Below are 27,431 nucleotides of genomic sequence, written 5' to 3'. Positions count from 1 at the left end.
TTTTTGACTGTGTACACACTGCTGTCATTTCAACATGCCGAAACCAAAATGTTTGAAACATGTCCTTTGTTAAAATCTGACAATGTGCACTTAAACCACATGTTATTTAAAGAGGCAAATAAATAAATGATTGGTCATTATGGAGGGCACTATATTACACGCAACATTATAACATTCATTCCCATAGTGAGAATCAAAGTGATTTGTGTGTGACACTATCATTGAGTGACTGTGAATGCACAGTTAGTTAGCCATGACTCTGTTTAGTGGTCAATTACTCTGAGAACTATGAATAATTATGTATATGTCCATTTACAGTTTAAAAAAGGTCTGCTTTGTTAAGACACACTTTATGGACAAGCTATGTTGAAAGATTGATACGAGAAATGTGGTCCCAAACAGGACACATGTTGGAAAAGTGCAAAATGAGTACATTTTCCTCTAACTTTAATATGCAGAATTACTCTAAGATTATGAATCATTTGAGGGGTTTGAATCTTAAAGAAAGTGGAAAAAAAGGTCCAGTTCTGGCAGTTGAGGCAATTGACTACGGAGGGAAAAATTTTAATTATTAAGTCTGTGTTGTTGCCGTTGTTGTTGTTCGTGGGTGTTGTGTTTGTACCGTCACGTTCTGTTCTGTCTCGGCTGGACCGTGTTGTTTTTCGTCGTTTTTTATGGGGAGGGGGATGGGAACGGATCCGGAGGGAGTGGGTGAAAAGAGCTGGAGGGCAAGGGGGGAGGGGGGTTCCCGATTTGTATTGATTTTTAATGTGTAGGTTTGTCTCGTTACATGTGTCTTTATGTGTGTCTTTGTCTACTAAAGCAGGTTTCTTTGTTCGGTTTTTTATGGGGGGTTATTTTAGGCGACTGGAAATAGTGAAAGTGCCGCTGACAGTACCGGTCGCCTTTGTTACGCCCGGTTTTTATCAGCCAGTACCGGCATTTAAAAAAAAGATTTGGGTTGGAGAAGGAGGGAGAGGAGGTTTTAACTTCTCACCATCTTTTGTTCTCTTTTGTGCAGGCCAGGGATCCGATGTGTCCGGTGCGCGGGCTGGCACTAGGCCAAGCCGAGAGGATTTGGAGCGCGGTGACCCATCCGGACCTGTTTAACCGACACAAAGACATGGCCTGGCTAATCGCCCATGGCGTCCTGTCGGTCCGTGCTGTGATGCACGCACGCCGAATGGCGAGGACTGCGGTCTGCCCCCGAGAAGCTTGCTTGGAGCCGGAGACTGTCCGTCACGCCCTGTGGGACTGCGAGTATGCCCAGAGGTTCCGGAGGCTGGCTCTACCGCTGCTCCGGTTTTTCCTGACCGGAGGAATTTTAGACGGGCAGCTGGTGTTGTTTGGTGGGAGCAGGACAGTGCTGGGAGGCCCTAAAGGGAGGACAGCATGGCTGTCTTTAAACGCCTGCAGATGGGGCCTTTGGACGTGCAGGTCTTTCCTCGTGTTGGAGGACCGGGCCTTGTCACCAGAGGAGGCGTGGCTGATCGCGAAGGCCTCCGTAAAGGACTACATGAGGCGGGACTGGAGGAGGCATGGACGAGAGAAGGCACGGAGCATGTGGGGGGCAGACGCTTGGGACGCTGTGGGCCTGGACTGAGACAGATCACAGGAGCCAGGTACTTTGTGTTGGTGAATGGTCTGGGTGGTGTGATATTGTTAAAGACACATTCTGTTCCGTACAAAAGTGGTTGGTTTTAAAGGAAAAATTGTGTATCATTTTGGGTTGTGGTCTGGGGTTTTGTAAGACTTTGCCTTTAAAAAAATAATAATAACAATAATAATTTCTTACATTTTACTGTTTTAGTTTTGTATGTGCTTTATATGTTTTTTATGTATCCATGGATGTTAGTATGTGGTTTTTGTGTGTGTTTTATGTCGTAAATTATTTATGTGTGTATTTATGTATTAAACTGTTTGTATTTATATTTAAGAGGAAAACCTTGACCATGTAATATGTAAACGTGATTTAAACTGTATATCTGTGAAGATACAATAAAATCTTTTAAAAGGAAAAGGTTTGCACAGGTAGGGGAGATACCGTGATCACATGTTTCTTTCTTGCTGTGCCTTTTGTTCAGGTTTCTTTTCAGCTCAGTTAGGCATGTTGCCCACCACTGGGGTTCTAGTGGTGGACCGAGGGCCACTGGGCTGTTTCGTTGCTTTCTAAGAGCATTCTGTGCTCTTTTTCTTAGTTCAAGCTCCAGCATCAGTGGAGGATCATTAACATAGTAAAGCAGGTCCTGTGGGAGACAAGGAACATCAAGGTCTACCAAAAAACAACTGTAGACCTGATCACTCTCTGGAGGAGGATACAAAACCTCCTCCAAGACAGCGTGATCCTGGACTTTCATATCAACAAGACCCTGGCGAGAGAGAAATGGGGGGTGGACCACTGGAAAGAACTGGTTATATAGTCCACCCCCCCAAGAGGGGCAAGAGGTCCTCAACACCTGCTGAACCCGAGCAAGATGGACCCTTTTTTTTAAAATATCCTTGCCTGTCTTGGGTTTTTTTTTTTAACTCACTTTGTTGCTTTCCTTTTGTTTTGATATGATTTTTCGAAAGACTTAGTTTTCATTTGTTTAATCATCTGTTTGCACACCTTTGTTGAAAGTTATGTTTCATTTAATTTAGAATTCTTGTCTAGTTTTGAAAGTGGTGCTTGTTTTTGTTAAAATTATTATTTTGTATTATTGAGTGTGTTTTAAAAAAAGAAAAAAAGATTTTAAATTGAAAGAAATTATAAAAACCAATAAAACAACCTTTTTCTTAGTCCATTCTCCTCCCTTCCCCATTTTCCTCCTTTTTTCTCCCCAACCACAGAACCCGCACAGACCCCCCCTCAGCACCCCGCCACCACAGAACAACCCACCCCTACACCACAGACTGAGAGAGAACCCGACACAGACCAGCCCCCAAACCCCTCACAGATGGAGACAGTTGGACCAGACACACAGACAGACTCATTCCCGTGTGGAAATCCTGGACAGTGCACGACACAAGACAGTACTAGCACCAACTCCCCTTCCACCACTACAGACACTGAACAGATAGAAGTCAAGAGCGAGGACGAGGAGATCGAGATCACAGACAGCACACCCTCCACTCTGCCCACAGATACAGACAACACAACAGACACACTGTCACCAGACATCTTTGGAAAAAGAAAGAGACCCCCGACCACGGGAAAGGAAAATAACTACCACCACCTCCACCAATCAGAACACAGAACCAGAACCCACACAAGCAGAAAAACAACCCCCACCACCACCACTACCACCACCAGAAAAATAGCCACCACCGCCACCTCCACAGACAGTGGAACCGCCGACACAACCTGACAAACCAGCACAGCCAGTAAAACACGCACAGACGGACAGCCCGACCACTACCCAAATACCCCCCTAACCCGTAGTCACCCAAAGGACACACCGCTCCTCTGGGAAAACGATGACAGAACCAGCACAACCAGCACCAGCAAAACCCACCAGACCCAGAACTTCACACAGCACACCTGACAAAGACGACGCACCTGAACTGGACTACATATGGGGAGAAGTTATAGACAGGACGGTCAAATTACAACACCCACAGACACGACCACCCCCACAGACACGCGTATCTAGGGAAACACTCCTACTCACCAAACTTTACATTGACACCTGCCCGGACACAGCTGGACCAGTGCACGCTTCGCAGGCAGCCCTGGGTGCGTCGAGAGCCGGTAAGCCAGCCACACCCCTCACCACTCTACCCGCCAGGTCCTCCTCCAAACCACCCGGGGGGGGGTCCTCCAGAATCTAGAACAGGGAAAGGGCAGAAGTAAATATCACCTCCCGTGATCAGCTATGGACTGGACGCAGTACCATACATACACCACTGTCATTGCACTAGTTACCACTACAACAACAATCATGAGCACATTAAACATCCTCACATTAAACGTACGCAGTATTCACAACAATAAGAAAAGGGCAGACGTCATGGCATTCCTCACAACACAAAACACAGACATTTTATGTTTACAAGAGTGTAGAATCCCCTTTTTAACAGATTACATAGATTATCAGAATGAATGGGCCATAGGGGATTCGGTGTGGTCGGGTTCGAGTGTGGCACGTGCAGATGGGGTGGCAATATTAATCAAGAATAACTCAGTCAAGATAACCCGGAAAAAAGTGGTGGAGGCAGGAAGGATTTTAGCAGTTGAACTTGTTTATAACAATTTTCACTTCAAGGTTATTAATGTTTATGCACCCGCAAACCAAAATGAGCGCACAGCCTTTTTCACCAAGCTGCGTCCAATCCTTTTGGGAAACCTCCCCGTCGTGATGGCAGGGGACTTCAACTGTGCCCTGAGGGATGAGGATCGGAGCCGGCTGTTGAGGGACCGCTCGAGTCGGGAGCTGGCGTCAGTCATAGCGGACTACTCCCTCACTGACGCCGGTCGGGACCTGGTGCCACGCTACACGTGGGTGAGTTCCTGTGGCAAATCCTTTTCCCGGATAGACCTCCTCCTTCTGAGACATCAGATACAATCACAGAACATCACAGCACAAACAGTCTTCTTTTCAGATCACAAAGCACTCACCATCCAGATTACAATACCAGCACAAACACACAGGGGGAGAGGAATCTGGAAACTAAACACATCACTACTAGAGGACAAAGCAATAAAACAGGCATACATCAATAGACGACAAGAATGGGCATCACTCAAGGAACTCTTCACGTCACCCGTAGAATGGTGGGAAATGGTCAAGACACGCACTAAGGGTTACTTCATCACGGCAGGACGCAGGCAGGCACAGAAAAGGAGGGAAGAAACAAAAAAATTGCACAGCACACTCCAACGACTAGCAGCACTACAGGCACAGGGATTCCAGGTCGCACAAGAAATCACACAGGCCAAACACAACCTCTCAGCACTCTATAGACAGGAACAGGAAAAAATTAGACATCAAAGCAGAGTTCAACACCTAGAACAAAATGAAAAATGCACCCGTTACTTTTTTAGGAAGATCAAGAACAAAAAGAATCACATACAGACATTATTGGACAACACAGGACAAATCATCACCTTTGACAGTGCCTTTAAATTTGAGAAGCAAATTAGTGCTGTTGTCAAAGCTGCCTTTTTTCAGTTAAGACAAATAGCCAAGGTCAAGGCCTATCTTTCTCAAAAAGATTTGGAAAGAGTGGTCCATGCTTTTATAACATCTCGGCTGGACTACTGCAATTCTCTATATATAGGCTTAGACCAGTCCTCTCTCTGCCGTCTGCAGCTAGTGCAGAACGCTGCTGCCCGCCTTCTGACTGGCAAAAAAAAAACGGGAGCATATTACACCAGCACTGTCATCCCTACATTGGCTTCCTGTCCGTTACAGGATAAATTTTAAAATTTTATTATTTGTTTTTAAGGCAATGAATGGTCTAGCACCTACATACTTGTCTGAACTCCTCAATATGTATACCCCAGCTAGATCACTTAGATCATGCAATCAGCAACTTTTGGATGTCCCTATGTCGAGGAGAGCTAGGAGGGGTGACCGGGCCTTTGAGGTAGCTGGCCCCAAGTTGTGGAACAGCCTACCGCCACATATTAAATCTGCCCAAAACATAGATATTTTTAAATCCCTGTTAAAAACCCACCTTTTTAGTGAGGCCTTTATGTCAGACATAAATGGGGAATCCAGATGATGTACTTGTATTTCATTTTATTTCATTTCATTTAATTTTATTTCATTTAATTTTATTTCATTTAATTTTATTTAATTTTATTTCATTTTATTTCATTTTATCTTTAATTTTATAGCCTGGTTTTGTTTTGTACAGCACTTTGGTCAACCATGGTTGTTTTAAATGTGCTTTATAAATAAAGTTTATTATTATTATTATTATTATCACGGGTGAACAGAATATACACAACCACATCAGGGCATTCTACACTGATCTGTATAGCACAAAGCACATGGATGAGCACATGATGGACACATACCTACAGGACATCCCAGCCATAGCACCCCGGGCAGGAGAAGGAGAGGAGGAGGAGGAGGAGGAGGAGGAGGAGAGTCTGTCCGTGGAGGAGCTCACCCACGTGGTGAAAGGCCTGAACACCGGCAAAACTCCGGGTCCCGACGGGCTCCCGGCCGAGTACTGCCAAACCTTTTGGGAACACCTCAAGGTAGATTTAACATCGGTGCTCTCCGCGGTGTACAGTGAGGGCCGGTTGGCCCCCTCGATGACAGAGAGCGTCATCACCCTTATTTACAAGGGCAAGGGTGATGAGCGTAGCCTGACAAACTGGAGGCATATTGACCTCTTGGGGGCCGACTACAAGCTCTTGGCGAAGGCCCTCATGTACAGGCTCCAGGAGGCTACCCCTCAGGTCGTGGGTCCGGACCAGGCTTGCGGGGTCCCGGAGAGGTCGACCGCCGATAACCTGGTGCTCATTCGGGACATCATGGCCCACTCTGTCGAACGGTCGAAACCTTTTTGCATGTTTAATCTAGATCAGGAGAAGGCCTTCGACAGAGTGGGCCATAGCTACATGTTTAAGGTCCTGGAGGCAATGAACCTCCCTCTTGGTCTTAGAAAATGGATTCACATCATCTATCAAAACAACACAGCAAAAATATTGGTTAATGGACACACTACAGAACACTTTCCCATACACTCAGGGGTTAGACAGGGTTGCCCACTTTCTGCACTACTGTACATACACTGCCTGGAACCACTCTTACACAAAATCAGGACAAACACAGACATCACCGGCTACACACTCCCAGGGTGCACAGAACAACTCAAGGCACTTGCATACATGGACGACATCACACTTTTCTGCACTGAACAAACCTCTGTACAGCACATCATTAGGACTCTGGACCACTTCTGCACAGCCACCTCCGCAATAATTAACAAGACCAAGAGCGAGGTGTTTGTGTCCAGGGCCTGGGCGGTCGACCAGGTCCTGTCGGACACATTTCCCATTCGTACATCCGTGAACATCCTTGGCGTCACGTTCGACAGGACCAACTCCGGGGGCCGGAGCTGGGCCGGGGCCCTCGGCCGGGCTCGAGCTAAGACCTGCAGTTGGAGTTCCAGGGCACTGTCAATGACGGGGAGAATCCTCATAGTACAGACTATCCTTTACCCGATCCTCGCCTATGTCGGAAAGATCTTTCCCCCAGACAAGCATATTGAGAAACAAATTAACAAAATTGTCTTTGGTTTTGTCTGGGGGAGTAGGCAGGAGAGGGTAAAGAGGCTGATCATGTGGAAGGACCCTAGGAACGGGGGTAGAGGCATGCCAAACGTCGCAGAACTGATCAGGATGCAGAGCCTCGCCTACCACATCAACTCCATAAAAAACCGCAGTAACAAAACCGGATACATGACCCGTTTTTACTTCACCACCAGCTTAAGACCCCTGGGGCTCTGCATCCTGGATCACAGGCACCCCTACTCCTGGGACCCCCCCCAGCCCTACAGGTCACTCCGCCGGTACATCTACACAGCACGTCTGCACACTGCACAGCTCACTCACTGGACATTTCAGGAAATCAAAAACACCACAAATGCACAGGAACATTTACACAGACCCGACAACACGACCCACAGCACAGCCACTACAGTTTGGAAAAACATAAATCACCCATGCCTTCTGAACACACAGAAAGACCTGGCGTGGCTAGCTGTGCTGAAAGCTCTCCCCATGTTCAGGAGGAGCTTGGCCCTGGCGGAGACATGCCCGTACCCTCGCTGTAATGGAAAGGAAACCGGAGATCACCTCCTGTGGCACTGCAGAAAGGCCAAATCTATCTGGCAATCCATTTTCACTTTCCTGGACACATACACTGACACACAGTCACTGACCCTCCGGGATATCCTCCTCGGCCCCCGCAACGGGATCACATCTGCTGAGGAGGAGATTGCCTGGAGGGTGATCAACATCACCAAGCACACTTTATGGGACGCACGCAACATCATGTTTTTTCAAAAACAGGAACTTCACAACATCATCATCACCCGGCAGATCACCAACCACATCAAGGACTACTATCACCTGGACTGTCACAAAGCCGGAAAGAGCACCACAAACACAAAATGGAAAATTCACAACAGCACAGAATTACACATATGACACGGACACCCTGGACAATACACCTACAGCCGGACACCTACACTCCCGAAGCCTTCCCTTGGGTAATGTATGTAATGTTTACTGTGTACTGTCTACTGTCTTAATGTATTGTGGTATTGTCTGCGGTCATGTTTAAATGTAACTCTGTTTGTTACTGTCTGACGTTTGCAATGTAAATATGTGTTATGTAAGTAAATGTAAGTAAATGTAAGTAAATGTAAGAATGAATGTAAATGAAATGTAAAAGTGAAAGTAAGTGAAACTCAGTAATGTCTTAATGTATTTTGGTATTGTCTGCGGTCATGTTTAAATGTAACTCTGTTTGTTACTGTTTGACATCTGTAATGTAGATATGTGTTATGTAAGTAAATGTAAGTAAATGTCAGTAAATGTCAGTAAATGTAAGTAAATGTAAGTATGAATGTAAGTATGAATGTAAATGAAATGTAAAAGGGAAAGTAAGTGAAACTCAATAAAAGAAATAACGGTTCACCCAGGGCGAGGCTCAGCCATTGCACTCCGGCTGTGCTGACCCCTGCGAATTCCCCAAATGTGGGAATCTCGACTGCATAATTTCTGGTAGTGGGGACTGCGTTCGCGCTCTCCCCTGATTCATTGGTTTAAAGTCAGTTCTTTTTTACTCTGCCTGTCAGAGCGTTTTTAATCCTGAAGGTCATCCGTTAGTAACATGTTTCAGATTGTAGTATTTGCTTTGGTTGTTAATTAATATAAGTTTTACTCCAGTGTCGGTCATAGTTACTGCACAATATTTTGTACAAACGCGTTTGTTTGTTTGATGACATTACTACGGAGCCTGGTCCCGTTAGCTTTTTTCCAAGATGTCTTTGCACAGGGGGCGCTGTTGCACTATGCCAAACGCAGTATTATCATTTTACTTTTTTACAGCTGGGCCAGGATTTCTAATTCAATTTTATATCAGGTGTTTTTCAAATTCCTGTCATATTGGCTTCTTTCTTAGGCCAATACTTTCTTACTATTTGTATGGAGCGAGCATCGTTGTGGGAATTCGATTTCGGCATTTGGTCGTAGTGACTTGAAGCCACTTGCGTTGTACGGGACTTGAAATATTCCTATGTAAAACAATTATGTAAAACAGCAGTGTCATTACATTTAAAGTCGTTTTTGAGTTGCAAGTTTGACTACGCTATGTTCTCAGCCCTATCATTGCTGCCAGTATGAATCTTCAATTTAGCACCATGCCATGTGCTTATGGCCAAACCACTCTGAATATGCCCCCATCTCGTCCCATTGTGTTTGTCAGGGCATTTTAGTGCTGAATGTTGAGGTCTGTTAGCGAGATATTTCATTCCTTTTTATATCGTTTTTCAAATTCTTCTTATATTGGCCTTTCAATTTTGAACCTCAATATCTCGTCCATTTCAAAACCAATCTCAATGCCATTTGGGAGGTCTACTGCAATGGCGTCGGGCTCACCGACTTCTGATTTTTGTATAGCTACGTTGCACCATTTATGTTATGGATTACCCCTAAGAGATTAGTATAAAAAAATTAAGATACTTTTTTTTTTGCACAAACATAACTCAATTTAAATCCAAAGGTTCCTGACACAAGACCACTGATTTTGTCCATAATTGAGAATTATAAGTGCCTTTTCTAATGACTGTGCATTTTATTACATTTGAATTAGACCTCAAAATTCGACATTTTGATAAATTTGCAGAGTTGCAGATAAATTGTCAAACTCCAAACTCTGAGATTTTTTTGACTGTGTACACACTGCTGTCATTTCAACATGCTGAAACCAAAATGTATGAAACATGTCCTTTGTTAAAATCTGACAATGTGCACTTAAACCACATGTTATTTAAAGAGGCAAATAAATAAATGATTGGTCATTATGGAGGGCACTATATTACACGCAACATTATAACATTCATTCCCATAGTGAGAATCAAAGTGATTTGTGTGTGACACTATCATTGAGTGACTGTGAATGCACAGTTAGTTAGCCATGACTCTGTTTAGTGGTCAATTACTTTGAGAACTATGAATAATTATGTATATGTCCATTTACAGTTTAAAAAAGGTCTGCTATGTTAAGACACACTTTATGGACAAGCTATGTTGAAAGATTGATACGAGAAATGTGGTCCCAAACAGGACACATGTTGGAAAAGTGCAAAATGAGTACATTTTCCTCTAACTTTAATATGCAGAATTACTCTAAGATTATGAATCATTTGAGGGGTTTGAATCTTAAACAATCCGATCTGAATGTTGAACCATCCGATGTTGTTTGACACAGAGTAGATATTGTACATGGCTGCAGCATGTTGTCAGAGATCTGTGCTGATACACCTTGATGTTAGAGCGGGCTGATGTTCGTGTTTGGGCTGATGAATTTAATTTCCTGCCTTTTGAGGCTTTCAGCAAATGCAAACTTTTTTCTTAAAATACATTTGTTGGTATACATTTATCGTTTTTATGCCTTGGTTAGTATCTCTACATTTAAAGTACATTTTTTCATATCAAGAGCGCAGTTGCAAGTTTGAATGTGGTATGTTCTCAGCCATATCATTGCCACCAGTTTAAATATCGCATTTTGCACCGGGCCTGTTGCTTACGGCCATACCACTCTGAATACGCCCGATCTCGTCTGATCTCGGAAGCTAAGCAGGGTCAGGCCTGGTTAGTACTTGGATGGGAGACCGCCTGGGAATACCAGGTGCTGTAAGCTTTTTCCACGGTGTTTTGTATAGGGGGTGCTGTTTCACAATGTTGAACAATTCATATACATTATATATTTTTTAAGCCCCCTGAGATTATGCATTCGAAAATGCCAACATTCGGGGAATTTGCAGGAGTCGGCACAGCCGGAGTGCAATGGCTGTGGTACAAAGCACGGCTGGGCTCGGGTAGAACTCCGAGGGACCACCAGGCAATACCAGGCTTTTCAGGATGTTGTTGTGGAGTGCATTTTCCTAATAAATATAGACTAATTCAAATGCTGCCAACAAAAGATCAGATGACCCCTCAGTAATTCCATTTGGGGATGTCTGTTACATCAGTATCTTGAAGAATGGTAGTTTGTAACATTTAGTGCACAACTCCAAACGGGATCTGGATTCAGTGATGTATCCAGGGCACTCTTTCTGACTGGGGGAATTCATACCGGTGCATTGTGGGAAGATAGAAAAAAAGGCACATCAGGTGATTGTGGAAAAAATAGACAGTTGACCTATCTGAACTACTTACTGGGTTGAAAGTGGTAATCATCTGATTTGCTGAAGTTGCAAGAAATGGTCACTCGAGTGACTGGTAGAATGTGGTACCCGTCAGTGTAAAATGTATGCTAAAGAGTAGGACTCCCTTCCCTGATGTGTACAACTCATACTTACCTGGCAGGGGAGATACCATGATCAAGAAGGTGGTTCACCCAGGGCGAGGCTCAGCCATTGCACTCCGGCTGTACTGACCCCTGCGAATTCCCCAAATGTGGGAATCTCGACTGCATAATTTCTGGTAGTGGGGACTGCGTTCGCGCTCTCCCCTGATTCATTGGTTTAAAGTCAGTTCTTTTTTGCTCTGCCTGTCAGAGCGTTTTTAATCCTGAAGGTCATCCGTTAGTAACATGTTTCAGATTGTAGTATTTGCTTTGGTTGTTAATTAATATAAGTTTTGCTCCAGTGTCGGTCATAGTTACTGCACAATATTTTGTACAAACGCGTTTGTTTGTTTGATGACATTACTACGGAGCCTGGTCCCGTTAGCTTTTTTCCAAGATGTCTTTGCACAGGGGGCGCTGTTGCACTATGCCAAACGCAGTATTATCATTTTACTTTTTTACAGCTGGGTCAGGATTTCTAATTCAATTTTATATCAGGTGTTTTTCAAATTCCTGTCATATTGGCTTCTTTCTTAGGCCAATACTTTCTTACTATTTGTATGGAGCGAGCATCGTTGTGGGAATTCGATTTCGGCATTTGGTCGTAGTGACTTGAAGCCACTTGCGTTGTACGGGACTTGAAATATTCCTATGTAAAACAATTATGTAAAACAGCAGTGTCATTACATTTAAAGTAGTTTTTGAGTTGCAAGTTTGACTACGCTATGTTCTCAGCCCTATCATTGCTGCCAGTATAAATCTTCAATTTAGCACCATGCCATGTGCTTATGGCCAAACCACTCTGAATATGCCCCCATCTCGTCCCATTGTGTTTGTCAGGGCATTTTAGTGCTGAATGTTGAGGTCTGTTAGCGAGATATTTCATTCCTTTTTATATCGTTTTTCAAATTCTTCTTATATTGGCCTTTCAATTTTGAACCTCAATATCTCGTCCATTTCAAAACCAATCTCAATGCCATTTGGGAGGTCTACTGCAATGGCGTCGGGCTCACCGACTTCTGATTTTTGTATAGCTACGTTGCACCATTTATTTTATGGATTACCCCTAAGAGATTAGTATAAAAAAATTAAGATACTTTTTTTTTTGCACAAACATAACTCAATTTAAATCCAAAGGTTCCTGACACAAGACCACTGATTTTGTCCATAATTGAGAATTATAAGTGCCTTTTCTAATGACTGTGCATTTTATTACATTTGAATTAGACCTCAAAATTCGACATTTTGATAAATTTGCAGAGTTGCAGATAAATTGTCAAACTCCAAACTCTGAGATTTTTTTGACTGTGTACACACTGCTGTCATTTCAACATGCTGAAACCAAAATGTATGAAACATGTCCTTTGTTAAAATCTGACAATGTGCACTTAAACCACATGTTATTTAAAGAGGCAAATAAATAAATGATTGGTCATTATGGAGGGCACTATATTACACGCAACATTATAACATTCATTCCCATAGTGAGAATCAAAGTGATTTGTGTGTGACACTATCATTGAGTGACTGTGAATGCACAGTTAGTTAGCCATGACTCTGTTTAGTGGTCAATTACTTTGAGAACTATGAATAATTATGTATATGTCCATTTACAGTTTAAAAAAGGTCTGCTATGTTAAGACACACTTTATGGACAAGCTATGTTGAAAGATTGATACGAGAAATGTGGTCCCAAAGAGGACACATGTTGGAAAAGTGCAAAATGAGTACATTTTCCTCTAACTTTAATATGCAGAATTACTCTAAGATTATGAATCATTTGAGGGGTTTGAATCTTAAACAATCCGATCTGAATGTTGAACAATCCGATGTTGTTTGACACAGAGTAGATATTGTACATGGCTGTAGCATGTTGTCAGAGATCTGTGCTGATACACCTTGATGTTAGAGCGGGCTGATGTTCGTGTTTGGGCTGATGAATTTAATTTCCTGCCTTTTGAGGCTTTCAGCAAATGCAAACTTTTTTCTTAAAATACATTTGTTGGTATACATTTATCGTTTTTATGCCTTGGTTAGTATCTCTACATTTAAAGTACATTTTTTCATATCAAGAGCGCAGTTGCAAGTTTGAATGTGGTATGTTCTCAGCCATATCATTGCCACCAGTTTAAATATCGCATTTTGCACCAGGCCTGTTGCTTACGGCCATACCACTCTGAATACGCCCGATCTCGTCTGATCTCGGAAGCTAAGCAGGGTCAGGCTTGGTTAGTACTTGGATGGGAGACCGCCTGGGAATACCAGGTGCTGTAAGCTTTTTCCACGGTGTTTTGTATAGGGGGTGCTGTTTCACAATGTTGAACAATTCATGTACATTATATATTTTTTAAGCCCCTTGAGATTATGCATTCGAAAATGCCAACATTCGGGGAATTTGCAGGAGTCGGCACAGCCGGAGTGCAATGGCTGTGGTACAAAGCACGGCTGGGCTCGGGTAGAACTCCGAGGGACCACCAGGCAATACCAGGCTTTTCAGGATGTTGTTGTGGAGTGCATTTTCCTAATAAATATAGACTAATTCAAATGCTGCCAACAAAAGATCAGATGACCCCTCAGTAATTCCATTTGGGGATGTCTGTTACATCAGTATCTTGAAGAATGGTAGTTTGTAACATTTAGTGCACAACTCCAAACGGGATCTGGATTCAGTGATGTATCCAGGGCACTCTTTCTGACTGGGGGAATTCATACCGGTGCATTGTGGGAAGATAGAAAAAAAGGCACATCAGGTGATTGTGGAAAAAAATAGACAGTTGACCTATCTGAACTACTTACTGGGTTGAAAGTGGTAATCATCTGATTTGCTGAAGTTGCAAGAAATGGTCACTCGAGTGACTGGTAGAATGTGGTACCCGTCAGTGTAAAATGTATGCTAAAGAGTAGGACTCCCTTCCCTGATGTGTACAACTCATACTTACCTGGCAGGGGAGATACCATGATCAAGAAGGTGGTTCACCCAGGGCGAGGCTCAGCCATTGCACTCCGGCTGTGCTGACCCCTGCGAATTCCCCAAATGTGGGAATCTCGACTGCATAATTTCTGGTAGTGGGGACTGCGTTCGCGCTCTCCCCTGATTCATTGGTTTAAAGTCAGTTCTTTTTTACTCTGCCTGTCAGAGCGTTTTTAATCCTGAAGGTCATCCGTTAGTAACATGTTTCAGATTGTAGTATTTGCTTTGGTTGTTAATTAATATAAGTTTTACTCCAGTGTCGGTCATAGTTACTGCACAATATTTTGTACAAACGCGTTTGTTTGTTTGATGACATTACTACGGAGCCTGGTCCCGTTAGCTTTTTTCCAAGATGTCTTTGCACAGGGGGCGCTGTTGCACTATGCCAAACGCAGTATTATCATTTTACTTTTTTACAGCTGGGTCAGGATTTCTAATTCAATTTTATATCAGGTGTTTTTCAAATTCCTGTCATATTGGCTTCTTTCTTAGGCCAATACTTTCTTACTATTTGTATGGAGCGAGCATCGTTGTGGGAATTCGATTTCGGCATTTGGACGTAGTGACTTGAAGCCACTTGCGTTGTACGGGACTTGAAATATTCCTATGTAAAACAATTATGTAAAACAGCAGTGTCATTACATTTAAAGTAGTTTTTGAGTTGCAAGTTTGACTACGCTATGTTCTCAGCCCTATCATTGCTGCCAGTATAAATCTTCAATTTAGCACCATGCCATGTGCTTATGGCCAAACCACTCTGAATATGCCCCCATCTCGTCCCATTGTGTTTGTCAGGGCATTTTAGTGCTGAATGTTGAGGTCTGTTAGCGAGATATTTCATTCCTTTTTATATCGTTTTTCAAATTCTTCTTATATTGGCCTTTCAATTTTGAACCTCAATATCTCGTCCATTTCAAAACCAATCTCAATGCCATTTGGGAGGTCTACTGCAATGGCGTCGGGCTCACCGACTTCTGATTTTTGTATAGCTACGTTGCACCATTTATTTTATGGATTACCCCTAAGAGATTAGTATAAAAAAATTAAGATACTTTTTTTTTTGCACAAACATAACTCAATTTAAATCCAAAGGTTCCTGACACAAGACCACTGATTTTGTCCATAATTGAGAATTATAAGTGCCTTTTCTAATGACTGTGCATTTTATTACATTTGAATTAGACCTCAAAATTCGACATTTTGATAAATTTGCAGAGTTGCAGATAAATTGTCAAACTCCAAACTCTGAGATTTTTTTGACTGTGTACACACTGCTGTCATTTCAACATGCCGAAACCAAAATGTTTGAAACATGTCCTTTGTTAAAATCTGACAATGTGCACTTAAACCACATGTTATTTAAAGAGGCAAATAAATAAATGATTGGTCATTATGGAGGGCACTATATTACACGCAACATTATAACATTCATTCCCATAGTGAGAATCAAAGTGATTTGTGTGTGACACTATCATTGAGTGACTGTGAATGCACAGTTAGTTAGCCATGACTCTGTTTAGTGGTCAATTACTTTGAGAACTATGAATAATTATGTATATGTCCATTTACAGTTTAAAAAAGGTCTGCTATGTTAAGACACACTTTATGGACAAGCTATGTTGAAAGATTGATACGAGAAATGTGGTCCCAAACAGGACACATGTTGGAAAAGTGCAAAATGAGTACATTTTCCTCTAACTTTAATATGCAGAATTACTCTAAGATTATGAATCATTTGAGGGGTTTGAATCTTAAACAATCCGATCTGAATGTTGAACAATCCGATGTTGTTTGACACAGAGTAGATATTGTACATGGCTGTAGCATGTTGTCAGAGGTCTGTGCTGATACACCTTGATGTTAGAGCGGGCTGATGTTCGTGTTTGGGCTGATGAATTTAATTTCCTGCCTTTTGAGGCTTTCAGCAAATGCAAACTTTTTTCTTAAAATACATTTGTTGGTATACATTTATCGTTTTTATGCCTTGGTTAGTATCTCTACATTTAAAGTAAATTTTTTCATATCAAGAGCGCAGTTGCAAGTTTGAATGTGGTATGTTCTCAGCCATATCATTGCCACCAGTTTAAATATCGCATTTTGCACCGCGGCTGTTGCTTACGGCCATACCACTCTGAATACGCCCGATCTCGTCTGATCTCGGAAGCTAAGCAGGGTCGGGCCTGGTTAGTACTTGGATGGGAGACCGCCTGGGAATACCAGGTGCTGTAAGCTTTTTCCACGGTGTTTTGTATAGGGGGTGCTGTTTCACAATGTTGAACAATTCATGTACATTATATATTTTTTAAGCCCCCTGAGATTATGCATTCGAAAATGCCAACATTCGGGGAATTTGCAGGAGTCGGCACAGCCGGAGTGCAATGGCTGTGGTACAAAGCACGGCTGGGCTCGGGTAGAACTCCGAGGGACCACCAGGCAATACCAGGCTTTTCAGGATGTTGTTGTGGAGTGCATTTTCCTAATAAATATAGACTAATTCAAATGCTGCCAACAAAAGATCAGATGACCCCTCAGTAATTCCATTTGGGGATGTCTGTTACATCAGTATCTTGAAGAATGGTAGTTTGTAACATTTAGTGCACAACTCCAAACGGGATCTGGATTCAGTGATGTATCCAGGGCACTCTTTCTGACTGGGGGAGTTCATACCGGTGCATTGTGGGAAGATAGAAAAAAAGGCACATCAGGTGATTGTGGAAAAAAATAGACAGTTGACCTATCTGAACTACTTACTGGGTTGAAAGTGGTAATCATCTGATTTGCTGAAGTTGCAAGAAATGGTCACTCGAGTGACTGGTAGAATGTGGTACCCGTCAGTGTAAAATGTATGCTAAAGAGTAGGACTCCCTTCCCTGATGTGTACAACTCATACTTACCTGGCAGGGGAGATACCATGATCAAGAAGGTGGTTCACCCAGGGCGAGGCTCAGCCATTGCACTCCGGCTGTGCTGACCCCTGCGAATTCCCCAAATGTGGGAATCTCGACTGCATAATTTCTGGTAGTGGGGACTGCGTTCGCGCTCTCCCCTGATTCATTGGTTTAAAGTCAGTTCTTTTTTACTCTGCCTGTCAGAGCGTTTTTAATCCTGAAGGTCATCCGTTAGTAACATGTTTCAGATTGTAGTATTTGCTTTGGTTGTTAATTAATATAAGTTTTACTCCAGTGTCGGTCATAGTTACTGCACAATATTTTGTACAAACGCGTTTGTTTGTTTGATGACATTACTACGGAGCCTGGTCCTGTTAGCTTTTTTCCAAGATGTCTTTGCACAGGGGGCGCTGTTGCACTATGCCAAACGCAGTATTATCATTTTACTTTTTTACAGCTGGGCCAGGATTTCGAATTCAATTTTATATCAGGTGTTTTTCAAATTCCTGTCATATTGGCTTCTTTCTTAGGCCAATACTTTCTTACTATTTGTATGGAGCGAGCATCGTTGTGGGAATTCGATTTCGGCATTTGGGCGTAGTGACTTGAAGCCACTTGCGTTGTACGGGACTTGAAATATTCCTATGTAAAACAATTATGTAAAACAGCAGTGTCATTACATTTAAAGTAGTTTTTGAGTTGCAAGTTTGACTACGCTATGTTCTCAGCCCTATCATTGCTGCCAGTATAAATCTTCAATTTAGCACCATGCCATGTGCTTATGGCCAAACCACTCTGAATATGCCCCCATCTCGTCCCATTGTGTTTGTCAGGGCATTTTAGTGCTGAATGTTGAGGTCTGTTAGCGAGATATTTCATTCCTTTTTATATCGTTTTTCAAATTCTTCTTATATTGGCCTTTCAATTTTGAACCTCAATATCTCGTCCATTTCAAAACCAATCTCAATGCCATTTGGGAGGTCTACTGCAATGGCGTCGGGCTCACCGACTTCTGATTTTTGTATAGCTACGTTGCACCATTTATTTTATGGATTACCCCTAAGAGATTAGTATAAAAAAATTAAGATACTTTTTTTTTTTTGCACAAACATAACTCAATTTAAATCCAAAGGTTCCTGACACAAGACCACTGATTTTGTCCATAATTGAGAATTATAAGTGCCTTTTCTAATGACTGTGCATTTTATTACATTTGAATTAGACCTCAAAATTCGACATTTTGATAAATTTGCAGAGTTGCAGATAAATTGTCAAACTCCAAACTCTGAGATTTTTTTGACTGTGTACACACTGCTGTCATTTCAACATGCCGAAACCAAAATGTTTGAAACATGTCCTTTGTTAAAATCTGACAATGTGCACTTAAACCACATGTTATTTAAAGAGGCAAATAAATAAATGATTGGTCATTATGGAGGGCACTATATTACACGCAACATTATAACATTCATTCCCATAGTGAGAATCAAAGTGATTTGTGTGTGACACTATCATTGAGTGACTGTGAATGCACAGTTAGTTAGCCATGACTCTGTTTAGTGGTCAATTACTTTGAGAACTATGAATAATTATGTATATGTCCATTTACAGTTTAAAAAAGGTCTGCTTTGTTAAGACACACTTTATGGACAAGCTATGTTGAAAGATTGATACGAGAAATGTGGTCCCAAACAGGACACATGTTGGAAAAGTGCAAAATGAGTACATTTTCCTCTAACTTTAATATGCAGAATTACTCTAAGATTATGAATCATTTGAGGGGTTTGAATCTTAAACAATCCGATCTGAATGTTGAACAATCCGATGTTGTTTGACACAGAGTAGATATTGTACATGGCTGTAGCATGTTGTCAGAGGTCTGTGCTGATACACCTTGATGTTAGAGCGGGCTGATGTTCGTGTTTGGGCTGATGAATTTAATTTCCTGCCTTTTGAGGCTTTCAGCAAATGCAAACTTTTTTCTTAAAATACATTTGTTGGTATACATTTATCGTTTTTATGCCTTGGTTAGTATCTCTACATTTAAAGTACATTTTTTCATATCAAGAGCGCAGTTGCAAGTTTGAATGTGGTATGTTCTCAGCCATATCATTGCCACCAGTTTAAATATCGCATTTTGCACTGCGGCTGTTGCTTACGGCCATACCACTCTGAATACGCCCGATCTCGTCTGATCTCGGAAGCTAAGCAGGGTCGGGCCTGGTTAGTACTTGGATGGGAGACCGCCTGGGAATACCAGGTGCTGTAAGCTTTTTCCACGGTGTTTTGTATAGGGGGTGCTGTTTCACAATGTTGAACAATTCATGTACATTATATATTTTTTAAGCCCCCTGAGATTATGCATTCGAAAATGCCAACATTCGGGGAATTTGCAGGAGTCGGCACAGCCGGAGTGCAATGGCTGTGGTACAAAGCACGGCTGGGCTCGGGTAGAACTCCGAGGGACCACCAGGCAATACCAGGCTTTTCAGGATGTTGTTGTGGAGTGCATTTTCCTAATAAATATAGACTAATTCAAATGCTGCCAACAAAAGATCAGATGACCCCTCAGTAATTCCATTTGGGGATGTCTGTTACATCAGTATCTTGAAGAATGGTAGTTTGTAACATTTAGTGCACAACTCCAAACGGGATCTGGATTCAGTGATGTATCCAGGGCACTCTTTCTGACTGGGGGAGTTCATACCGGTGCATTGTGGGAAGATAGAAAAAAAGGCACATCAGGTGATTGTGGAAAAAAATAGACAGTTGACCTATCTGAACTACTTACTGGGTTGAAAGTGGTAATCATCTGATTTGCTGAAGTTGCAAGAAATGGTCACTCGAGTGACTGGTAGAATGTGGTACCCGTCAGTGTAAAATGTATGCTAAAGAGTAGGACTCCCTTCCCTGATGTGTACAACTCATACTTACCTGGCAGGGGAGATACCATGATCAAGAAGGTGGTTCACCCAGGGCGAGGCTCAGCCATTGCACTCCGGCTGTGCTGACCCCTGCGAATTCCCCAAATGTGGGAATCTCGACTGCATAATTTCTGGTAGTGGGGACTGCGTTCGCGCTCTCCCCTGATTCATTGGTTTAAAGTCAGTTCTTTTTTACTCTGCCTGTCAGAGCGTTTTTAATCCTGAAGGTCATCCGTTAGTAACATGTTTCAGATTGTAGTATTTGCTTTGGTTGTTAATTAATATAAGTTTTACTCCAGTGTCGGTCATAGTTACTGCACAATATTTTGTACAAACGCGTTTGTTTGTTTGATGACATTACTACGGAGCCTGGTCCCGTTAGCTTTTTTCCAAGATGTCTTTGCACAGGGGGCGCTGTTGCACTATGCCAAACGCAGTATTATCATTTTACTTTTTTACAGCTGGGCCAGGATTTCGAATTCAATTTTATATCAGGTGTTTTTCAAATTCCTGTCATATTGGCTTCTTTCTTAGGCCAATACTTTCTTACTATTTGTATGGAGCGAGCATCGTTGTGGGAATTCGATTTCGGCATTTGGGCGTAGTGACTTGAAGCCACTTGCGTTGTACGGGACTTGAAATATTCCTATGTAAAACAATTATGTAAAACAGCAGTGTCATTACATTTAAAGTAGTTTTTGAGTTGCAAGTTTGACTACGCTATGTTCTCAGCCCTATCATTGCTGCCAGTATAAATCTTCAATTTAGCACCATGCCATGTGCTTATGGCCAAACCACTCTGAATATGCCCCCATCTCGTCCCATTGTGTTTGTCAGGGCATTTTAGTGCTGAATGTTGAGGTCTGTTAGCGAGATATTTCATTCCTTTTTATATCGTTTTTCAAATTCTTCTTATATTGGCCTTTCAATTTTGAACCTCAATATCTCGTCCATTTCAAAACCAATCTCAATGCCATTTGGGAGGTCTACTGCAATGGCGTCGGGCTCACCGACTTCTGATTTTTGTATAGCTACGTTGCACCATTTATTTTATGGATTACCCCTAAGAGATTAGTATAAAAAAATTAAGATACTTTTTTTTTTTTGCACAAACATAACTCAATTTAAATCCAAAGGTTCCTGACACAAGACCACTGATTTTGTCCATAATTGAGAATTATAAGTGCCTTTTCTAATGACTGTGCATTTTATTACATTTGAATTAGACCTCAAAATTCGACATTTTGATAAATTTGCAGAGTTGCAGATAAATTGTCAAACTCCAAACTCTGAGATTTTTTTGACTGTGTACACACTGCTGTCATTTCAACATGCCGAAACCAAAATGTTTGAAACATGTCCTTTGTTAAAATCTGACAATGTGCACTTAAACCACATGTTATTTAAAGAGGCAAATAAATAAATGATTGGTCATTATGGAGGGCACTATATTACACGCAACATTATAACATTCATTCCCATAGTGAGAATCAAAGTGATTTGTGTGTGACACTATCATTGAGTGACTGTGAATGCACAGTTAGTTAGCCATGACTCTGTTTAGTGGTCAATTACTTTGAGAACTATGAATAATTATGTATATGTCCATTTACAGTTTAAAAAAGGTCTGCTTTGTTAAGACACACTTTATGGACAAGCTATGTTGAAAGATTGATACGAGAAATGTGGTCCCAAACAGGACACATGTTGGAAAAGTGCAAAATGAGTACATTTTCCTCTAACTTTAATATGCAGAATTACTCTAAGATTATGAATCATTTGAGGGGTTTGAATCTTAAACAATCCGATCTGAATGTTGAACAATCCGATGTTGTTTGACACAGAGTAGATATTGTACATGGCTGTAGCATGTTGTCAGAGGTCTGTGCTGATACACCTTGATGTTAGAGCGGGCTGATGTTCGTGTTTGGGCTGATGAATTTAATTTCCTGCCTTTTGAGGCTTTCAGCAAATGCAAACTTTTTTCTTAAAATACATTTGTTGGTATACATTTATCGTTTTTATGCCTTGGTTAGTATCTCTACATTTAAAGTACATTTTTTCATATCAAGAGCGCAGTTGCAAGTTTGAATGTGGTATGTTCTCAGCCATATCATTGCCACCAGTTTAAATATCGCATTTTGCACTGCGGCTGTTGCTTACGGCCATACCACTCTGAATACGCCCGATCTCGTCTGATCTCGGAAGCTAAGCAGGGTCGGGCCTGGTTAGTACTTGGATGGGAGACCGCCTGGGAATACCAGGTGCTGTAAGCTTTTTCCACGGTGTTTTGTATAGGGGGTGCTGTTTCACAATGTTGAACAATTCATGTACATTATATATTTTTTAAGCCCCCTGAGATTATGCATTCGAAAATGCCAACATTCGGGGAATTTGCAGGAGTCGGCACAGCCGGAGTGCAATGGCTGTGGTACAAAGCACGGCTGGGCTCGGGTAGAACTCCGAGGGACCACCAGGCAATACCAGGCTTTTCAGGATGTTGTTGTGGAGTGCATTTTCCTAATAAATATAGACTAATTCAAATGCTGCCAACAAAAGATCAGATGACCCCTCAGTAATTCCATTTGGGGATGTCTGTTACATCAGTATCTTGAAGAATGGTAGTTTGTAACATTTAGTGCACAACTCCAAACGGGATCTGGATTCAGTGATGTATCCAGGGCACTCTTTCTGACTGGGGGAGTTCATACCGGTGCATTGTGGGAAGATAGAAAAAAAGGCACATCAGGTGATTGTGGAAAAAAATAGACAGTTGACCTATCTGAACTACTTACTGGGTTGAAAGTGGTAATCATCTGATTTGCTGAAGTTGCAAGAAATGGTCACTCGAGTGACTGGTAGAATGTGGTACCCGTCAGTGTAAAATGTATGCTAAAGAGTAGGACTCCCTTCCCTGATGTGTACAACTCATACTTACCTGGCAGGGGAGATACCATGATCAAGAAGGTGGTTCACCCAGGGCGAGGCTCAGCCATTGCACTCCGGCTGTGCTGACCCCTGCGAATTCCCCAAATGTGGGAATCTCGACTGCATAATTTCTGGTAGTGGGGACTGCGTTCGCGCTCTCCCCTGATTCATTGGTTTAAAGTCAGTTCTTTTTTACTCTGCCTGTCAGAGCGTTTTTAATCCTGAAGGTCATCCGTTAGTAACATGTTTCAGATTGTAGTATTTGCTTTGGTTGTTAATTAATATAAGTTTTACTCCAGTGTCGGTCATAGTTACTGCACAATATTTTGTACAAACGCGTTTGTTTGTTTGATGACATTACTACGGAGCCTGGTCCCGTTAGCTTTTTTCCAAGATGTCTTTGCACAGGGGGCGCTGTTGCACTATGCCAAACGCAGTATTATCATTTTACTTTTTTACAGCTGGGCCAGGATTTCGAATTCAATTTTATATCAGGTGTTTTTCAAATTCCTGTCATATTGGCTTCTTTCTTAGGCCAATACTTTCTTACTATTTGTATGGAGCGAGCATCGTTGTGGGAATTCGATTTCGGCATTTGGGCGTAGTGACTTGAAGCCACTTGCGTTGTACGGGACTTGAAATATTCCTATGTAAAACAATTATGTAAAACAGCAGTGTCATTACATTTAAAGTAGTTTTTGAGTTGCAAGTTTGACTACGCTATGTTCTCAGCCCTATCATTGCTGCCAGTATAAATCTTCAATTTAGCACCATGCCATGTGCTTATGGCCAAACCACTCTGAATATGCCCCCATCTCGTCCCATTGTGTTTGTCAGGGCATTTTAGTGCTGAATGTTGAGGTCTGTTAGCGAGATATTTCATTCCTTTTTATATCGTTTTTCAAATTCTTCTTATATTGGCCTTTCAATTTTGAACCTCAATATCTCGTCCATTTCAAAACCAATCTCAATGCCATTTGGGAGGTCTACTGCAATGGCGTCGGGCTCACCGACTTCTGATTTTTGTATAGCTACGTTGCACCATTTATTTTATGGATTACCCCTAAGAGATTAGTATAAAAAAATTAAGATACTTTTTTTTTTTTGCACAAACATAACTCAATTTAAATCCAAAGGTTCCTGACACAAGACCACTGATTTTGTCCATAATTGAGAATTATAAGTGCCTTTTCTAATGACTGTGCATTTTATTACATTTGAATTAGACCTCAAAATTCGACATTTTGATAAATTTGCAGAGTTGCAGATAAATTGTCAAACTCCAAACTCTGAGATTTTTTTGACTGTGTACACACTGCTGTCATTTCAACATGCCGAAACCAAAATGTTTGAAACATGTCCTTTGTTAAAATCTGACAATGTGCACTTAAACCACATGTTATTTAAAGAGGCAAATAAATAAATGATTGGTCATTATGGAGGGCACTATATTACACGCAACATTATAACATTCATTCCCATAGTGAGAATCAAAGTGATTTGTGTGTGACACTATCATTGAGTGACTGTGAATGCACAGTTAGTTAGCCATGACTCTGTTTAGTGGTCAATTACTTTGAGAACTATGAATAATTATGTATATGTCCATTTACAGTTTAAAAAAGGTCTGCTTTGTTAAGACACACTTTATGGACAAGCTATGTTGAAAGATTGATACGAGAAATGTGGTCCCAAACAGGACACATGTTGGAAAAGTGCAAAATGAGTACATTTTCCTCTAACTTTAATATGCAGAATTACTCTAAGATTATGAATCATTTGAGGGGTTTGAATCTTAAACAATCCGATCTGAATGTTGAACAATCCGATGTTGTTTGACACAGAGTAGATATTGTACATGGCTGTAGCATGTTGTCAGAGGTCTGTGCTGATACACCTTGATGTTAGAGCGGGCTGATGTTCGTGTTTGGGCTGATGAATTTAATTTCCTGCCTTTTGAGGCTTTCAGCAAATGCAAACTTTTTTCTTAAAATACATTTGTTGGTATACATTTATCGTTTTTATGCCTTGGTTAGTATCTCTACATTTAAAGTACATTTTTTCATATCAAGAGCGCAGTTGCAAGTTTGAATGTGGTATGTTCTCAGCCATATCATTGCCACCAGTTTAAATATCGCATTTTGCACTGCGGCTGTTGCTTACGGCCATACCACTCTGAATACGCCCGATCTCGTCTGATCTCGGAAGCTAAGCAGGGTCGGGCCTGGTTAGTACTTGGATGGGAGACCGCCTGGGAATACCAGGTGCTGTAAGCTTTTTCCACGGTGTTTTGTATAGGGGGTGCTGTTTCACAATGTTGAACAATTCATGTACATTATATATTTTTTAAGCCCCCTGAGATTATGCATTCGAAAATGCCAACATTCGGGGAATTTGCAGGAGTCGGCACAGCCGGAGTGCAATGGCTGTGGTACAAAGCACGGCTGGGCTCGGGTAGAACTCCGAGGGACCACCAGGCAATACCAGGCTTTTCAGGATGTTGTTGTGGAGTGCATTTTCCTAATAAATATAGACTAATTCAAATGCTGCCAACAAAAGATCAGATGACCCCTCAGTAATTCCATTTGGGGATGTCTGTTACATCAGTATCTTGAAGAATGGTAGTTTGTAACATTTAGTGCACAACTCCAAACGGGATCTGGATTCAGTGATGTATCCAGGGCACTCTTTCTGACTGGGGGAGTTCATACCGGTGCATTGTGGGAAGATAGAAAAAAAGGCACATCAGGTGATTGTGGAAAAAAATAGACAGTTGACCTATCTGAACTACTTACTGGGTTGAAAGTGGTAATCATCTGATTTGCTGAAGTTGCAAGAAATGGTCACTCGAGTGACTGGTAGAATGTGGTACCCGTCAGTGTAAAATGTATGCTAAAGAGTAGGACTCCCTTCCCTGATGTGTACAACTCATACTTACCTGGCAGGGGAGATACCATGATCAAGAAGGTGGTTCACCCAGGGCGAGGCTCAGCCATTGCACTCCGGCTGTGCTGACCCCTGCGAATTCCCCAAATGTGGGAATCTCGACTGCATAATTTCTGGTAGTGGGGACTGCGTTCGCGCTCTCCCCTGATTCATTGGTTTAAAGTCAGTTCTTTTTTACTCTGCCTGTCAGAGCGTTTTTAATCCTGAAGGTCATCCGTTAGTAACATGTTTCAGATTGTAGTATTTGCTTTGGTTGTTAATTAATATAAGTTTTACTCCAGTGTCGGTCATAGTTACTGCACAATATTTTGTACAAACGCGTTTGTTTGTTTGATGACATTACTACGGAGCCTGGTCCCGTTAGCTTTTTTCCAAGATGTCTTTGCACAGGGGGCGCTGTTGCACTATGCCAAACGCAGTATTATCATTTTACTTTTTTACAGCTGGGCCAGGATTTCTAATTCAATTTTATATCAGGTGTTTTTCAAATTCCTGTCATATTGGCTTCTTTCTTAGGCCAATACTTTCTTACTATTTGTATGGAGCGAGCATCGTTGTGGGAATTCGATTTCGGCATTTGGGCGTAGTGACTTGAAGCCACTTGCGTTGTACGGGACTTGAAATATTCCTATGTAAAACAATTATGTAAAACAGCAGTGTCATTACATTTAAAGTAGTTTTTGAGTTGCAAGTTTGACTACGCTATGTTCTCAGCCCTATCATTGCTGCCAGTATAAATCTTCAATTTAGCACCATGCCATGTGCTTATGGCCAAACCACTCTGAATATGCCCCCATCTCGTCCCATTGTGTTTGTCAGGGCATTTTAGTGCTGAATGTTGAGGTCTGTTAGCGAGATATTTCATTCCTTTTTATATCGTTTTTCAAATTCTTCTTATATTGGCCTTTCAATTTTGAACCTCAATATCTCGTCCATTTCAAAACCAATCTCAATGCCATTTGGGAGGTCTACTGCAATGGCGTCGGGCTCACCGACTTCTGATTTTTGTATAGCTACGTTGCACCATTTATTTTATGGATTACCCCTAAGAGATTAGTATAAAAAAATTAAGATACTTTTTTTTTTTTGCACAAACATAACTCAATTTAAATCCAAAGGTTCCTGACACAAGACCACTGATTTTGTCCATAATTGAGAATTATAAGTGCCTTTTCTAATGACTGTGCATTTTATTACATTTGAATTAGACCTCAAAATTCGACATTTTGATAAATTTGCAGAGTTGCAGATAAATTGT

At 41.6% G+C, this 27,431-nt stretch overlaps 13 non-coding genes across 13 annotated transcripts; all 13 read left to right on the top strand.

Moving 5' to 3' along the window:
• The first annotated feature begins 8,591 nt into the window (after nucleotides 1-8,591).
• On the top strand, nucleotides 8,592-8,758 carry LOC133139745 (U1 spliceosomal RNA). The gene has a single exon (XR_009709911.1). It is a non-coding gene; the product is annotated as a U1 spliceosomal RNA (small nuclear RNA).
• Nucleotides 8,759-10,749: 1,991 nt separating this feature from the next.
• Nucleotides 10,750-10,868, top strand: LOC133139661 (5S ribosomal RNA). The gene has a single exon (XR_009709835.1). It is a non-coding gene; the product is annotated as a 5S ribosomal RNA (ribosomal RNA).
• A 653-nt stretch (nucleotides 10,869-11,521) lies between these two features.
• On the top strand, nucleotides 11,522-11,683 carry LOC133139728 (U1 spliceosomal RNA). The gene has a single exon (XR_009709898.1). It is a non-coding gene; the product is annotated as a U1 spliceosomal RNA (small nuclear RNA).
• Nucleotides 11,684-13,674: 1,991 nt separating this feature from the next.
• LOC133139665 (5S ribosomal RNA) lies at nucleotides 13,675-13,793 on the top strand. Its single transcript, XR_009709839.1, has one exon. It is a non-coding gene; the product is annotated as a 5S ribosomal RNA (ribosomal RNA).
• A 654-nt stretch (nucleotides 13,794-14,447) lies between these two features.
• LOC133139692 (U1 spliceosomal RNA) lies at nucleotides 14,448-14,609 on the top strand. Its single transcript, XR_009709864.1, has one exon. It is a non-coding gene; the product is annotated as a U1 spliceosomal RNA (small nuclear RNA).
• A 1,991-nt stretch (nucleotides 14,610-16,600) lies between these two features.
• Nucleotides 16,601-16,719, top strand: LOC133139765 (5S ribosomal RNA). Its single transcript, XR_009709927.1, has one exon. It is a non-coding gene; the product is annotated as a 5S ribosomal RNA (ribosomal RNA).
• Nucleotides 16,720-17,373: 654 nt separating this feature from the next.
• On the top strand, nucleotides 17,374-17,535 carry LOC133139691 (U1 spliceosomal RNA). The gene has a single exon (XR_009709863.1). It is a non-coding gene; the product is annotated as a U1 spliceosomal RNA (small nuclear RNA).
• A 1,993-nt stretch (nucleotides 17,536-19,528) lies between these two features.
• LOC133139764 (5S ribosomal RNA) lies at nucleotides 19,529-19,647 on the top strand. Its single transcript, XR_009709926.1, has one exon. It is a non-coding gene; the product is annotated as a 5S ribosomal RNA (ribosomal RNA).
• A 654-nt stretch (nucleotides 19,648-20,301) lies between these two features.
• On the top strand, nucleotides 20,302-20,463 carry LOC133139690 (U1 spliceosomal RNA). The gene has a single exon (XR_009709862.1). It is a non-coding gene; the product is annotated as a U1 spliceosomal RNA (small nuclear RNA).
• A 1,993-nt stretch (nucleotides 20,464-22,456) lies between these two features.
• On the top strand, nucleotides 22,457-22,575 carry LOC133139763 (5S ribosomal RNA). Its single transcript, XR_009709925.1, has one exon. It is a non-coding gene; the product is annotated as a 5S ribosomal RNA (ribosomal RNA).
• A 654-nt stretch (nucleotides 22,576-23,229) lies between these two features.
• Nucleotides 23,230-23,391, top strand: LOC133139689 (U1 spliceosomal RNA). Its single transcript, XR_009709861.1, has one exon. It is a non-coding gene; the product is annotated as a U1 spliceosomal RNA (small nuclear RNA).
• Nucleotides 23,392-25,384: 1,993 nt separating this feature from the next.
• On the top strand, nucleotides 25,385-25,503 carry LOC133139755 (5S ribosomal RNA). The gene has a single exon (XR_009709917.1). It is a non-coding gene; the product is annotated as a 5S ribosomal RNA (ribosomal RNA).
• A 654-nt stretch (nucleotides 25,504-26,157) lies between these two features.
• LOC133139688 (U1 spliceosomal RNA) lies at nucleotides 26,158-26,319 on the top strand. Its single transcript, XR_009709860.1, has one exon. It is a non-coding gene; the product is annotated as a U1 spliceosomal RNA (small nuclear RNA).
• Nucleotides 26,320-27,431: the final 1,112 nt, after the last annotated feature.

This window comes from Conger conger, chromosome 10 (genome assembly GCF_963514075.1).
Source record: "Conger conger chromosome 10, fConCon1.1, whole genome shotgun sequence".
Lineage (NCBI taxonomy): Eukaryota > Metazoa > Chordata > Actinopteri > Anguilliformes > Congridae > Conger > Conger conger.
Note: the sequence above shows the minus strand (reverse complement) of the source record. Positions and strands in the feature narration are given on the sequence as shown.